We start from the raw sequence: 16863 nt of genomic DNA, 5'->3' as shown, positions 1-16863 counted from the left end.
AGGGTTTCTCTGAGTAGCCCGGGCTGTCCTGGAACTCAAAAGGCGTTCACCACCACTGCCAGGCGAGAGGAGGATTTCTTAAGGGCGGTCATTTAGCCTATATTTGACAGGGCTAGTTGCAGTATTACCTAATTAGTGGAATGGTAGATCATTTGGAAACAAGATACTGTTTAGGAAATATTCGAACTCCTGTTACTTGCATATACTCTTCGTAGTTCATAAAGCAAGACAGCAGTGTTTAGTAGCAGTTACTCCCAATGTACAAACATCAGTGTTAAATAACTTGAACAGAATTAATGTCCATACTCAAATGTTTAGCATGAAGGCCTGTTCCAAGTAGGACTTTGTCAGTCAAAACCCATCACTACAGTTGACACCCAAGAACTGCGAGTGTAAGAAGTGTGCCACCTTGCCCTCAGAGAATACTGTATCAACACTAGATTGTACTGCCAAACTCCGTACAAACTGGTATAGCAGGTGTACCGTTTACAACACTGGTTCCATTAAAATCATTTATATTGAGAAAACATTTTTAAACGTTTGTTTTGGATTTGTAGAAAAGTTGCAGAGTAGGTAGCACAAAGTGTGGCTTTGGTATTAAAGCAGTCTCCACACTTTTTTTTTTTAAGATTTATTTATTTATTATATGTAAGTACATTGTAGCTGTCTTCAGACACTCCAGAAGAGGGTGTCAAATTTGTTATGTGTGGTTGTGAGCCACCATGTTGTTGCTGGGATTTGAACTCAGGACCTTCAGAAGAGCAGTCAGTGCTCTTAACCACTGAGCCATCTCTCCAGCCCTCCCCCCCCTTTTTTCTAAAAGATTTATTTATTTTTATTTTATTTTATTATTTTTTTTTAGTTTTTCAAGACAGGGTTTCTCTTTGTATCCCTGGCTGTCCTGGAACTTACTCTGTAGACCAGGCTGGCCTTGAACTCAGAAATCCACCTGCCTCTGCCTCCCAAGTGCTGGGATTAAAGGCGTGTGCCATCACCGCCTGAGTCTCCACACTTGTAAAGCAGCATTCCTGCTGTGCCAGCTAGCAGTCTAGGTGCTGGCACAAGTGGTTCTGAGATCAGTCTAGGAGACGGCTATATTAAGAAATGTGCCAGAACAGAGGTCTGCATGTACAGAGGAAGTTATACTTACTTGCCAGTTGGGGTGGTGAGACCTTGCAGAGACTAGCATTTGAGTTTGGTGGCAAGGGTTAGTAGGTATGTACTTTGTCAGAGGACGGAGGAGAACTCTGGTGACATAGAATCCTAATTTTTTCTCTCCTTTAAGAAAGTTGTTTCCTAATTAGGTGATGGAAAGAATCCCAGTGTGTAAATTGATGAATGAGTGAAGCTGTGCAGCTCCAAGTGGTTCTTTGACACTCAGTATCAAATCAGTGTCAGTGACAGTGGATGTTTCTGAGGCAAGGTGGTTCAACACAAAACTGTCTTCGCTGCTGTGACATTCATACAGAGAACTACATATGGCGTGCTTGCTCTGTGCCAGCTGTTGTAGTAGGTAAACTGATGGGTGGGTAGTGCAGGGCTAGGCTACTAAGGGCGTTGGCAGTACAGTCTAGTGTTGATAGAGCATTCTCGGAGGGCTTTTGAAACCCCAAAGCCTATCTGCAGTGACACCTCCAGAGTGGAAACTTAAGGGTTCTCTGGAAAATCAGTTGTATTAGATGGTGTTTGCTCAGGCAGACTTGTGAAGGAACATTTAGCGGAAGCAGACACAGGTGAAAGGAGGTTCTGCTAAAGCAAGCACATGAAAGGACACATGAAGGATTCTTTGCTAATGACATACATGGATTGGTATGCTTCACATTTCATAGTTGAACTCCATTTGTCAGGACTGCTTAGAAATTTGCCAAAAGTTTCTGGTGATGTGCTACAGTTTGTTGCCGCTTCCTTGAACTCAGACTTATTAACAGAGTGATGTCAGCTGAGACAGACTCAAGTGCTGAGAGAAGACCTGTGCTGGACACATGCTGTTTGGAGAGAGTATAAATAGGCCCAGTGGGCAGTGACTGAGGCTGAGCTTGACTTGCTTACATAGTTAAACACATCTTGGTCTCACGTTTTCTCTGATCTTAGTTTTGCTGAGACATAGCTGAGAACTTCTGTCATTTCTACTGGTCTATCCTGCCTTGTGCTGATTTGGCTGAGGCCTGGCCGTTCCTGCTAAGTTGTGCCACCACTACAAGAATCCCAAGACTGCCGGGTGGTGGTGGTGCACACCTTTAGTCCCAGCACTTGGGAGGCAGAGGCAGGCAGATTTCTGAGTTCAAGGCCAGCCTGGTCTACAGAGTGAGTTCCAGGGAATCCCAAGGCTGCCACACTAAACTACTGGTGTATCTGTGAACTGTTTACAAGTGGATTGAGCTGCCGTTACTGACCTGTGAACTAAACTACGGATTTCCAGACAACACAGATGGGAGTTGCTTAAAATAATCATTTCTAAATAGGTCCACTTCCCTCATATCCTTTTTCTTCCACTACCCCCAGTAGGTGGTGGACTAGAAGAGAGGTTAAAACATTAAAAAACCCTCATTAAAAGTAGGCTTTTCCAACAAGGCCATGCCTCCCACTTGTTTTTTGGAGTCTTACCAGTGAGGCAAACTTTGGACCATCACAGTGTACCTTGTCCTGTTTCTCTTTAATGATGTTGATCTCTTTAATGATTATAGTATTTTCTGTCCTTGTTTTGTCCACAACTTGAAAGGTGTTCATACCTCTCTCTTAGCTAGATTGCCTGTTTTTCAAATCCTTGTACTCTGTTTTTTTTTGTTTGGTCCTCACTGTAAAACAGGTTAAAAGTATGCTATGATGTTTTGAAATCTTCCTCAAATATAAATTAGTCCATTACTTTTACAGAAATTCTTTTTTTTAAAAATTTATTTACTTCTATAAGTACACTGTTGCTGTCTTCAGACATTTCAGAAGAGGGTGTCAGATCTCATTACAGATGGTTGTGAGCTACCATGTGGTTGCTGGGATTTGAACTCAGGACCTCTGGAAGAGCAGTCAGTGCTCTTAACTGATGAGCCATCTCTCCAGCCTAGTCCATTACTTTTGAATTGACATTGCTGGGATTTTTCAGAACATGGGCAAACTACAGGTAGGTTGTTTGGCAGAATGTAACAAGAATGGCCTCTAGTCTAATACCCAATAGGATACATGTTCCCCTCTGCAAGGCCAGCAATGAAGTCATTACTCTGCCTTTCTGTTAACATTCTGGTCTTGAAATGTCCCAGGAAAACTGCCTGTTACTCTATGTAACATTCTAGAGATTTTTTAGTATTAGTTACCTTTGCAAAATACCTGACAGACCCCCCCCTCCCCAGAAGTTTATTAGCTCATTGTTTCAGGGAGCTGAAAGGAAAGAAAGCATGGTGGAGCTCACAGCACAGCTCATACATAGCCTTAGGGAGCTGAAAGGAAGTGAGACAGTGTGGTAGAGCTCATAGCAGTATAGGGCATGTGCTTTGCACCAGGAAGCAGAGAAAACAGCCTGGATTCACAGGTATAACTCAAAGGCCTGCTTCTAGTGACCTTTTGCCCAATAGTCGCTACTTCCTAAAGGATTTACAAGTTTCAAAATAAGGCCACACCAGAAGATTAGAATACACAAAGTACAAACCACAAGAAACTCAAGAAGAAGGAAGACCAAAATGTGGATACTTCATTCCTTCTTAAAAGGGGGAACAAAATACCCATAGAAGGAGTTGTAGAGACTAACTATGGAGCAGAGTCTAAAGCAAGGACATTCAGAGACTGATCCACCCGGGAATCCTTCCCATATTCAATCATCAAATCTAGACGCTATTGTGGATACCAGCAAGTACTGGATGACAGGAGCCTGATATAGCTGTCTCCTGAGAGGTTCTCACAGTACCCGACTAATACAGAAGTAGAGGCTCACAGCCATCCATTGGACTGAGCACAGGGTCCCCAATGAGGTAGCTAGAGAAAGGACCCAAGGAGCTGAAGGGTTTGCAGCCCCTTAGGACGAACAACAATATGAACTAATCAGTACCCCCAGAGCTCCCAGGGACTCAACCACCAACCAAAGAGTGCACATGGGGGGACTCATGGCTCCAGCAGCATGCGTATAGCAGAGGATGGCCAAGTCATCAGTGGGAGGAGAGGCCCTTGGCCCTGTGAAGGTTCTAGGCCCCATTGTAGGGGAATGCCAGGGCCAGTAAGCAGGAGGGGGTGGTGGTGGTGGGGAGATGGGTTTGTTTTAGTTTTTGTTTTTTTATTTTGTTTTTTATTTATTTTTGGAGGGGAACGTGGGAAAGGAGATATTGTAAATAAAACATCTAATAAAAAAAATAAAAAAATCTTACCATGGGGGGAAAAAGAGGTAAAAACGAGCATGTGGGGACCTTCCAGATTCAAATATGACATAGCCTATATCTTATGTGTATATATCTTTATTAAAGATTTCTTTTGGTGAAAAGTGACCTGATCTTTTTGTTATTTTATGACTATGCTGTCTCCCTGTGGTAATTATGCTTCCAACAACTCTGTTAACTATCCATTGTAACTACCTACAGTACAACTAAGATGTAGCTGCAAAGAAGACAGGAGTTGATGGCCATATCAAAAGAATAAAGGAATTTGCAGCTTCTTAAAATTGCATCCAGAGTTTTCCTACATGTGGCTCTGGAGAAGGAGTCTTGGGGAGAGGTGGACATGGATAGATGGGCCCCCGCAGGGGGCTTCATTTCTCCTTTTTAGCATTATTGCTTTTATGTACGTGGTTATTTTCTCATGTAATGTTACTTTTTAATAATTTGGCTTTCTTGTGTATACCCCAGAGAATTAAAATTTCTGAAATACTAAGGACTGGGTACTAAGGAGTAATAAAAGGCAGTAAAAAACAGAATTCAATGGAAATAACAATAATGTTTTGAGCTCTTAGTTTGTCTAAATACTTTTTATAATCTCATTTAGTCTCTAGCATATTCTCTGAACTGTGTACTGCATTTTACCAACTATGGTGCACTCAGTTTAGGGTAAGCAGTTTGTGTAGCTCTTCAATGGCGTTGCTGGGGTTCCAATCAAGGTAGTGTGACGACACAGCCCTATTTGCAGTTGCTAAGCCAGCACATTGACTTCCATAGCTTTTGAACATTTACTCATCTAACAACTTTGTCTTTAACTGTTAAGTCCTTAGGTGTCTGTAGACATTTTGCTCCCAGAGAGTCTATAGTCTTGTTATCAAACATATTGTAATGTGTGGTAGAGCCCAAGAGGAGATAGGTTCAGTTTGTGGCAGGAGTTAGGAAGGAGACGTGTGGGGTACACAGGACCCTCACAGAGGGCAGGATGTTCTCGGAGACGGTCAGGGTAGCTGAGCAGAGCCCTGGGAATGCAGTGGTCAGAAGCAGGGCTCAAATTGTCAAGAGCCTGTCAGGCTCACTACACACTACTTTTACACCTTAAAATTATAGTCGTTTATGTGTGCTTATTAGTAAATAAGAACTCACTTATCATGGGATGTATCTAATTAGTATGTATGTAATTAGAAACAGTCATGTACAGGTTAATAAAAGACTTAAATATTGAAGGTGAAACTATAAAGTGTTTAGGAGATAATCCAGGGTAATAATTATATGACTGATTGGGACTTGAGTCAATCACAAAAGGTACAAGGGAAAAGAGTATGCGTGACAGTAGTAGTATGGATGGTGGTATGTGAGGCAGACCCATCCAGAAATGATCAGACAGAATTGAATGTATCAGCACATATTACTGGCAAAAGGTTAAAACTATCCCAGTGGGCAAGAAGTACATATCCATAAGATTAGGAGTCCAGGCCTAGGAGATGGCAGTAAAAGTGATGTCTGCTGGAGCCTGATGAGCCTGTGTTAAAAGTCAGGACAGGTTGGTACACATCTGCAACCCCAGTCTCCTACAGAAGACAGTAGACAGGAGAACTGCTAGGAAGCTTGCAGGCTGGCTAGCCTGGAAAACAGCCCAGTAGCAGAACTAGATGGAAAGTGAGAACTGACTTCCAAGTTGCTGTCTAACCTCTACACAGACGTGCCCATTCTCTCTCTCCCCCTCAAAACATGAATGTAAATATGTTAGTATCAACTAGGAAGACCAAACTGTTGTGTAATTTTTTTTTATGTGTGAGTATTCTGTGTGTATATATGCTGTAGGCCAGAAGAGAGCATCAGATCCCATTAGAGATGGTTGTGAGCCACTACGTGGGTGCTGGGAATTGAACTCAGGACCTCTGGAAGAACAGCCAGCACTCTTAACTGCTGAGCCATCTCTCCAGCCCCTGGTTTGTAATTTGTACATTAGGTTTGCAACAATGTAAAAGGTCTGAAAATATTGTTGGGAGGGCAGAAAACAATACTTAAGTAAGGCAAGGAGTGTGAGTGTAAAGTGGTAGTGATGGGGGCTGCATGCACTCCCCATCTGACCCCATTAAATCTCCTGAGTCTTTGTTGTTTTTGCAGATAATACCTTGTCCTGTAGCCTTGACTGACCTTGAACTTGAAATCCCTAGTCTACCTCCTGAGTGTTCACATTACTGCTCTTAGTCTTCCCTTCACAGTGGCAAGACGGTTTCCAGCATTCATGGAGATATGATTTCTTTGTTTGAAACTGGATCTTACTATATAGTCCAGACTGGCCTGGAGCTGGCCTGTAGACCAGATTGACCTCAAACTCACAGAGATCTCTGTCTGCCTGTATCCCAAGTGCTTGGCTAAAGGCTTGGGCCATTAAACCCTGTATTGGTAATGTATGAAAAACACTGCCCCAGGGAAATTTACCGGAGTACCTGGAGACAAGTACTAAAGGAACACCTCAGCCAGGTGTGTTGTGAACTGTGATCCCAGCTGCTCTGGCGCCTGAGGGAACAGTTACAGGCTTGAGACTAGCCACACTTTATTACCTTGGTAGCCTTGACTGCCACAGAGGGAAGACCCTCTCAAACTAAAGGAACATAAATGTAGAGGGGAAACAAAGTAAATGTAGAAGACTGTGTAGCATATTCTCCCCTATCCTAGGTTTTTAAACTTAAGAAACACATAGCACGGAGTTGCATTGTAGTTAGTGAAAAGCGGTAAGGTTAGGATGTAGCTTTCTGGGTTGTGCTTGTCTAGCATATATGCAAGGTATTGGATCCATACTCAGCACTGGAAAAGGAAACACCAAAACACACACACACACACACACACACACACACACACACACACACAACAAAGACACAAAGGAGTCGAGTTAGTTACATTTTGTAGTAAGAGCAAAGGGAAGAGAGAAAGTCTACATGGAAGGACTCAGTTGTAACACATGGTGTTCTTAATTTGGTTTGTGCTTCAGGTCTTCGATTATTTCTATTTCTGACTTGCATGCCTGTCTGTGTGGGTTCTGTTTAAGTTTATATGAAAAGGCAAGCTGGAGATGAAGATGTGATCTTGAAGTGTGAGATCTTGACTCCTAAGTGCTGTCAAGAAAACTGGCTTTGATGATTAATTTTTCCCGAGCACTTATTCTGTCTCAGGCACTGATCTGAGCATATTACTGCCAAGTTTATGTCCCACTAACCAGCTGATTTCCTTACAGGGGCTCTTTGGTTGCCTTACATCCCCTGCCTTACCCACAATCCAGCTGTTCAATGCTGTGTAGATTTAAAGGAAAAAAAATCATGCACAGATAGACAAACTAAACAAAAGTCAGGTCAAGATAGGAATTAATGAGTCCATAGGAAGACTGGTGAGGGATGTTCTTCATTTCATTCAGAGTTACTGTTTACCATTGTGGGCTTGTTTTCAGAGCAATACATGTCTTTGTTTGTTTGTTTTTATTTTTAAAAGATGTATTTATTTATTTTTATGTATGTGAGTACACTGTAGTTGTCTTCAGATACACCAGAAGAGTACATCGGATCCGGCTAAAAATGGTTGTGAGCCACCATGTGGTTGCTAGGATTGAACTCAGGACTTCTGGAAGAGCAGTTAGTGCTCTTAACCCACTGAGCCATTTCTCCAGCCCCAATGCATGTTTTTAACATTCTCGCAGATGACAGACTTCCTCAGCTTTTCTGTCTGGACTTCTTGTATTACTCTACTTTTGTGTAGACAGTTTGTTAAGAAAAGGGGCCATTTTTGAGAAATCAACACTTGCCAGTTTTCCCCCTTGATTTCCTTTGTCATACTAAAATCCACACTGGGGATTTTGTTTTATAACCAGTTAAACCATAAAGTTAAGCTGTCATGGTGTCACTGCCACTGCTTAGAAAGTTATGTGGAGGAAGAGGACTGTGTTTTCAGCATCCTCGTGTGGCGAGTCAAGTACACTTCAGAACCAAGTAGCATTAGGACAGAGTTGTCTGCATTTAAGACAGTGATCACAGGTGACCCCTTGTAGATATATGTAGAGTATATATGCAGGTATATATAGGTACATGTAGGTACATATGCAGGCATATAGGTACATGTAGGTACATGTCGAGCTTTAGAAACAGCAGTGTTTTAGGTACTCGGGCTCTTGTTTGGTCAACATTTGTGGAAGCTAGAGAGTCGCCGTGTCTAATTCTGAATACTTTGCAGTATGTTTGATGCTCATACTTCCCTTTTCTTTCCTCTTAAACAGCGCATCTTTTTTTTTTTTTTTTTTTTTTTTTTTTTGTAAAAATAATTTTAAATAAAGCTAGGTAAGATGATTAGAAGAGCATGGTAGGGAAGGAGGAATGCAGGCCAAGTGGCAGTGGTTTAATCATCAAGTGTAACTCAAACTCAGCATGCTCTTCAGTTACTAATTGTTATGTAGCGAGAACCCCGATAACTGGAGCTGTGTGCTTGAAATCTAGAAACACTGACAGCCACTTCTTTGGAAGTACACAGTTCATCAGTGGTTTCCGCTGATTGTGACGTGCAGAGCAGAATTTGAGGAATATTGGATCAATTATTTTTCAATGAAGAATATCAGTTAAAGGAGTGCATGCTAATTTAAAATATAATTATAAGACCATTAGAATTTAAAGTAAGGTGGTAATGCAGTTTTAAAAATAGCTTAGAAATTTTAGGTCATTGAAGGAAGGAAATAGAAATGACAGTCTTTCTAAAATGAGATCAAGTGGTTTTCATTAAGAACCTTCAGAAATGGGATCTGGTATCTTTTATGTATTTATTGTGATACCAGGGCAATGCTTGCTAAAAGCATGACATTGGAAGTAATTTTGTATAGCAAATTATGGTTCAGACAAGTATCTTTGGAGACCTGTGTGGTAGTTTTGTGTAAATACATTCATTATGTTTTTTTTTTTGATTGGCCCTTACCCTCAATATACTTTCCCTTTACAGTTCTAGGGTTTGGTGCTTAAACATTAGATGTATATTCCCTCCCTCTCTCCTTCTTTCCCTCTCTCTCTCTCTCTCTCTCTCTCTCTCTGAAGAGTTAGGGAAGCTCAGTGGTTCCTGAGTAAAGCTCTTAAGTACCACACAGAGAACACTTTGAAAGTATAGGTTTCCGGTACAGAATAGGCTTTCTTAATTCCAAATCTCTCTGTGGAATTTCATACCTTTGCTCACTTGCTATGTTTGTGAAGGATGGATTGGTATTGAAACCAGAAGGCAAAAGCACAACACATGCAGATAAAAGTCTATTTGGGCTTTGTGCCTAACCAGTTATTCATGCTGTGTGAGTGTGCCTGTGTTCATAATGAAGATGCTTGCAGAGCTAAGAGGTTACAAGCTGTGAACCATGCGTGCTGGGAACCAAACTAGGGTCTTCCCCAAGAGGAATTGTTCTTTTTACTATGAGAACCTAGTGGTGGTGTTTTTCACTATTTCAATTTTAGTCTTTTCAATCCTTTTGATAAGCTTGACTCTTGGATAAGCTAATGTGTACTATTTTCCTCTAAAAGCATCTATATTATCAATTGAAGTTTTTTTAAGCATTATTTTACTTTTTATGTATAAAAAGCTCTATATGCCATATGTATAAAGCTACTCTGTTCTTCCATTCTTTTTTTTTTCTTTTTTCTTTTTTAGTGTAAAAGTAACTTATTTGTCAGTTGTGGCATCTCAGAGGCTTACTACTGAATAAATTCATCCTTTCTAGTTCTTTCTGAGCTCTGATTGGTTTAATTCTGATATTCTGGCCCAAACTCCTCTCCAAGTTGATTAATTCAATCTGGCTTTTCTTGGCTTCTGAATTGCTCTGCTTGGCCTCAAACTAACTCTGGCAATTTGTTCTAATCTTCTGTCTCCTTCTCATTTTCTGACTTGTTTTGTCTTCACCTGCAATCTATTTCTCTAAAATCATCCTGATAAAACTGTCTCCTCTGACTGCAACTGCATGAACTTACAAACTAACAAACTCAACTCCACTGCATTGACTGAATGGAACTCAACTGTACTCTACTCTGAGCTGACTGAACTCCATTGCATTGAACTCAAACGACTGTGCTTTTTCTCTCTCTCCTTCTCCCTCTCTGTCTCTGCCCATCTCTCTCTCTCCCTCTTCCTCTCCCTCCCTTCCCCTTGTTTCCTCTCCCAACCCCTCCCTCCACCTACATTGCTCTCTTAAGTCACTCTTTTCCTCTTGTGAGAGTTGGGCATATCCTGTCGCTGACTAATTCTGTCAAATCCTTCTCTGATTTGCCACTCAATTAGACATCACTTTCAAACATGGCTGCTTCCTTCTACAAACTAACTTTATGTTCATTTTGGGGGGAATTAAAGGTGTGTACTAAGGGTGTGTCAGTATTCCAGACATATCACATAGACCTAGAAGGTCTTTGGATGTGATTCCTTGCCAGAGCAGCCATGTTGCTGGATTAAAATTCTAATACATTTTAATTTTTATTTGAGAAGTATTCTAAATTTGATAGAAAAATGTGAGAATAAACCCAGAAAAATGTCTAGGATCCCTGTCTATGTAATATTTACAGTGATTTATCTGTTGGACCCCCTCCCTCTGCTTTGTTCTGTTGGAGATAAAATCTTGGGCCTTGTACATGTACAGGATAGATCCTGTATCACTGAGTTACTTCTCTGGCCCTGCCACTTATTTTCTTATTTTGTCTCTTTTCCTAGACATCTAGTCTTCATATGTACATGTTCTTCCTCTCTGTGTGTGACTAAATCTAGCCCCACTATGTATATACATCATAACCCTTTGCTCAGGAACATTCAATTGATAACCTCTTAAGAACAGACATATTCTTAACTGGGTAAGATGTTGCTTTCCTTTAATACCACCATTTTGAGAGGAAGAAGTAGGAGGATCTTTGAGTTCCTGGCTAGCTATGCCTCAAAAAAGCCAAATCAAACCACAAGAAATCTAATAGAGATGCCCTTTTACATTACTGCAGTAGTCCTATCAGTTTTGTAAATACATAAACAGTTATTGTGAGTTGACATAAATGTCTTTATTACATTTATCATTGTTAACACAGGATTTAGTCTTCAGATACTGTCTCTAGTGTTCATGTCTCCTTAGCCTCCTTCCATAACCTGTCTTTCATGACATTGAGGTTTTGAGGATAGTGGGCCTTCTCACCATTTTGTTTCTTTAAACGAAACACTCCTGGGGTTGTGCTTATTTGTTGTTTTCTCTTAGTCAGAGGCTTTGTATTCTTCGCTGATGTGAAGCCTGGGCGATGTGAGGTGATGATGATGCCACAGCTTGGGGTCCCTCTGCCCTCCACCGAGGATGCTGATTTTGATCACTCAGCCAAGATAGTACCATTTATTTTTTCCCACTTCACAATTACTAAACTGTATTTTATTTTCTTTCCTTGGAACTAATCAGTGGTTTGTGGAGAGACAGTTTAAACATCATGAAAACATTGTGTTCCATATAAATACTCCCTCAGGTTTAGTTCTGTTGATGAATCTTATCTGATACGTTTTTTTGTCAATATAACTTTCTCTTTACCCATTGTCCCTGTATCCTAAAGGGAGCTGACCTTTAGGTCCCCTTGCACCTTCACTACATCCCTTATCTATCAGTCTACTTACCCATCGTTTCATCCATTGGTTGGTCCATCCATCTGTCTATCCATCCATCCATCCATCCATCCATCCATCCATCCATCCATCCATCCATCTATCTATTGTTCCTTTGTCAAGTTATTGAAATGCATTGTTCACTCAGATTTTTAACAAATTGATAGTGCTTATTCTTGCTTCTATGTCTTCCTAACATTTTTTCTTTTAAAGCATCTCCCTTCTTTTTGACAAAAATTCGCTACAGGTTCATCATGGCCAGTCCTGGAGTTGGCTGAGCCCTGTTGAGTGGAGAATGGGCACCTAGTGTGCTCATGAGGTGTTATTGCTTCTCCTCCAGCCAGTTACATGTTTAATATGAGGTCCTAGGAGCCATAGGTAGCTTTCTTAGTGTCTGGTGTTCTTGCTGTTTGACCAGGCTGAGATCTCAAACATCTCTGACTATAGTTGTGTTGCCCTGACTGCTTGTATTTTTATTCTTTTGATAGCACTCATCGTTTTCTATTATTTCAATAATGGGGAGCAACTTTTTTTCTTAAACTTCACATTTAGTCAACTCCTTTCCTAAAGGATATTTTGGAAAGTATAGAAGAAAATGCCAGGATTTGGAGAAAAGAATTACCTATAATTTCACCACTGAGAGGAAAAAAATTAACCTTATTATATAAATGGACTTGAGTAGAACTATATTCATTTAAAAATTTAATGCTGAACATTTTCTACTTTCTAAATATACTTTCTTAACACTTAGATCTTTGGTACCTAATAATTTATATTCCAAATGTCTTGAGGCTTGATAGTTTTATATGGTGTGTTAGCTTATTGACATCTGGAATTACAGTGTTTTCCAGATTTCTTCCAAAATTAGTAGTTCCAGTCTTTTTTCCCTGGAGTTCTTTGTGCTCCATCTCTTCTCCCAGGCCTGACAGGTTTAAGCAAGAGCAGTGTTACACTTCTCCTTTCCCTCTGTCCCTTTTGTTTTTGATACAGTTCCTCAGATTTATATTTTCAAAATCCCATTTTCCTACTTTTCTGCTTCAACTAGAAACAGAACCTATTACTAAGAATATAGTGTTTGAGTGCTTGGTGGTCCATCTTGGTAAGGGATTTTGGATTGACTTTACGAACCTTAGTCCTTCCTCCTTGTGTCTTGTGTTACAACAAGGAAGCTGACACTGCCCCGTGTCTTCCAGCTGACTTGGCACAGTTGAGATAAAAGCAAAGACCTTTTCTTTGTAGCTTAAGTGTTCTTTTTCATGAGTGTTACAAATTTCACTGTAATGTTTCTTTAATTTTGTGCTGCCATGTCTTCACTCTCCTCAGCATTCATACAGAATATGTTTCATCTTGCTTTTGAAAGAGAAGAAGGGAGAATTTAAGGAACATAGTCTAACTTTTTTCATGGAATGATTTTTTTTTAAATGACTGCATTATAAATTCTTGAAAATCCAGGGTCTAATGGAAACACTTAATGAGGAAAGAGGGGCTCCATCACATGTAACCTCTCCACCTCTGTTTTTAGTGAATAGACCATTTAAACCAAATTAAGTAAAGGACATAAATTCTGTTGTTTCAGTTTTAATATTTCATGACTGATTTTATAGATGAAATTATATTTTACAATAAATAGGAAGAAGAATTTATACAGCCTGTTCTAGTTGATGTGAAACAGCAAATCCCATTTCTCTGTAGCTGTAAAGAAAATTCATTATAATGTCTTTAGTTGTAAGAGATGGTTTCATTGTGATTAGTTACACTGATAATAAAACAACCTTTTCAGATACCATGAGACACACTGCTAACTCGTGATTTTAACGACATTGAAGTTTTCTTATTTTTTACTCAGTCATCACGCCTTTACCTTATCTCTTTTATTTCTGGCCCAATAATTTCTTTTCTTAAAAATTAGATGGAAATACTACCAAAGTATTGATTTTAAAAAATGTCTTTAAAAGGATAGATTGAATTTTAACATTTTGTGGAGAATTTTTTTGAGTGTGAAACATTTGTCAGAGATAGCCAATATAAAGTTGTCATAAAGTTAATTTAATGACTGGATTGTTCTAATGTATTTAGAAAGTAGTACTTCAAATGTGAAAGGATTTAACAGAGGGCAGGTGTGAGGGATGAGCTGATTGTGTTGTATCTGCTTACCAAGTGATTCTACTGTGGTCAGTCCATCTCCAGAAGTAGTAGTCTAAGGATGGGAATTTCGGATGATGGTAGCATTCTGGTGGACCTGCTCTGTTTTGTCACCGAGCTATGATCCTCATCTTTATGGCATTTCAATATTGTTTTAATTCTAGATTAAGCACTAAACAAATGTTTGAATTTTTAACTTGTAGGAAAAATTGAATTAGATATTGAAATATTTACATGGTTTTTCTCTGGAATAGAAATAAAATTCTGGTTTAATTTGGGTGAGAATTCTAGTTTCTTGTGATTCCTAGGCTTGTGAGTATGCGGTTCTAGCCTGTTTATCTTTAAATGTTCTTAGACTCTGTCTGGAGAAGGTTCTTTGAAGATTTATTTATTTTTTTTATATTTTTATTTTTTGTTTTTTTTTGAGACAGAGTTTCTCTGTATAGCCCTGGCTGTCCTCTGTAGACCAGGCTGGCCTCAAACTCAGTAATCTGCCTGCCTCTGTCTCCCAAGTGCTGGATTAAAGGCATGCACCACAAGTGCCCAGCTGAAGATTTATTTTAATTATTTTTAAATTATGTGTATGTGGGTGTGTCTGAATGTAGATTTGTGAAGCAAGGTTTATGCAGAGGATAGAGGCATTGGATTCCTGGAAGTTGGAATTATGTGACCCACTTGATGTGCGTGCTAGGAAGTGAATTTGGGTTCTTGATTCATCTTTCCAGCTCTGGAATTGTCCTCATTATTGTTGTCTCTTCTTCCTCTTCCTCCTCTTCCTCTTCCTCCTCCTCCTCTACCTCTTCTTGTTCTTCTTCTTCCTCTTTTTCCTCCTTCTCTTCCTCATCCTTCTATAGAGCTAGAAATGGCATGTCTGATATATTAGTGGTTGCATTTACACAGACTGTATGCTGAGCGAGTGGCTCTATATCCCCTAAGCTTGAGTGCTTTCCAATACATTAGGTTTAAAGTTAATTGTGTAGTGACAGTAACCAATGGACTATGTGTGACCTGCATTCCCTACATGAGCTGCTCCTCCAGTTTGGGCATGCTAAATTTTTGAGTCTAACTAGACAGGAATTCCTACTGCTGGTACCTCTGAGGCAAACTGTTGGCTCAGTAGGTTCCAGAGGCAGAATGATCCCACCCCACCCCAATGAGTTTATTTTTCAGGTAAGATATTTCCTTTATGCTGCATGCATCTGGAACTTAAAGTTGCTCTATCTACTTCATCGATTTATTAGGTAATTCTTTAGTAACTCCTAATTTAGTTAAGTTTTTGGTTATAAGGAATACCAGATCTCATTTTTGATAGTAGGAGAGATAAATATAAATGCCATTTTGATATAGTTCTAAAGTAAGTGGAGAGGAATTCTGCCCTGGTAAGGTATTTCATGTGACTGACGTCATTAGGTCCTTCTCCAATGTGCTGCAGCACTGCTGTGCTAGTACGGACGCCTCTTGTTAAGATAGGAAGGAAAATATACAAATGCCAGTGAAGGAGGTGTGCTCCTGAGCCAGATCTTCATTAGAGAAGCCAATCAGAGAGACTGGCTTTATGTCAGCTATCTATTGCCCATAAACAAGATGTTGCTTTATTATTCTGTCCTTCCTGTGGGCTGGGTATCAGGGAGAGAGCTTGGCTACGTAGCTCTGGTTTCAGGTCTCTTCTGTGGCTACAGTGAGATGTTGGCTACAGTGAGATGTTTTTAGAAGTTGTCATCCAAAGGTCTAGTGACTCAGAGTAGATAGTCTGCTACTAAGGTAATTTCTTGGCAATTTGAGGGAACCTCCATTTTTTTCACTGACTTTGGGGAAGAGGTCTAACATTTTTGCCTATGGGCCTCTGACAGGCTGCAGAGGCTGCACAGGCTGCTGTACACAGGCTCCACAGGCTGCTGTAGACAGGCTCCACAGGCTGCTGTACACAGGCTCCACAGGCTGCTGTACACAGGCTCCACAGGCTGCTGTACACAGGCTGCACAGGCTGCTGTACACAGGCTGCTGTACACAGGCTGCACAGGCTGCTGTACACAGGCTGCTGTTACACAGCCTGCTGTTACACAGGCTGCTGTACACAGGCTGCTGTACACAGGCTCCACAGACTGCTGTACACAGGCTGCTGTACACAGGCTGCTGTACACAGGCTGCTGTACACAGGCTGCTGTACACAGGCTGCTGTACACAGGCTCCACAGGCTGCTGTACACAGGCTGCTGTACACAGGCTGCTGTACACAGGCTCCACAGGCTGCTGTACACAGGCTCCACAGGCTGCTGTACACAGGCTCCACAGGCTGCTGTACACAGGCTGCACAGGCTGCTGTATACAGGCTGCACAGGCTGCTGTATACAGGCTGCACAGGCTGCTGTACACAGGCTCCACAGGCTGCTGTACACAGGCTTCTATACACAGGCTGCTGTATACAGGCTGCACAGGCTGCTGTACACAGGCTGCACAGGCTGCTGTATCCTGTTGGTACTTCCTAAGTTATGATCCTTAGGGGAGGACAGGTGAGAAGCATGGGTGCTTTAGAATGCACTTGTAGTGTTCTTGCTTTCTTAGATGCAGTTCACTAAGTTCACCATACTGAAAGCCTTTTGAAATAGTAACAAACAATTTGTAGATTGATTTTAAACTCATCAGACATATTCTTGGGTAATTTTATAAAGAGCTTCATGTATTTATAATTGAGGAATTGTGTTGTAGTCCCTTTCCTTTCCTTTCCTTTTTTTTTTTTTTTTTTT

At 40.6% G+C, this 16863-nt stretch overlaps 1 protein-coding gene across 2 annotated transcripts in view; it reads left to right on the top strand.

Moving 5' to 3' along the window:
* Znf407 (zinc finger protein 407) overlaps positions 1 to 16863 on the top strand; it is a 411238-nt gene that overhangs the window by 1252 nt on the left and 393123 nt on the right. The gene's annotated exons all lie outside the window — the stretch shown is intronic.

This window comes from Mastomys coucha, unplaced genomic scaffold, assembly GCF_008632895.1.
Source record: "Mastomys coucha isolate ucsf_1 unplaced genomic scaffold, UCSF_Mcou_1 pScaffold13, whole genome shotgun sequence".
NCBI classification, from domain to species: Eukaryota; Metazoa; Chordata; class Mammalia; order Rodentia; family Muridae; genus Mastomys; species Mastomys coucha.
Note: the sequence above shows the minus strand (reverse complement) of the source record. Positions and strands in the feature narration are given on the sequence as shown.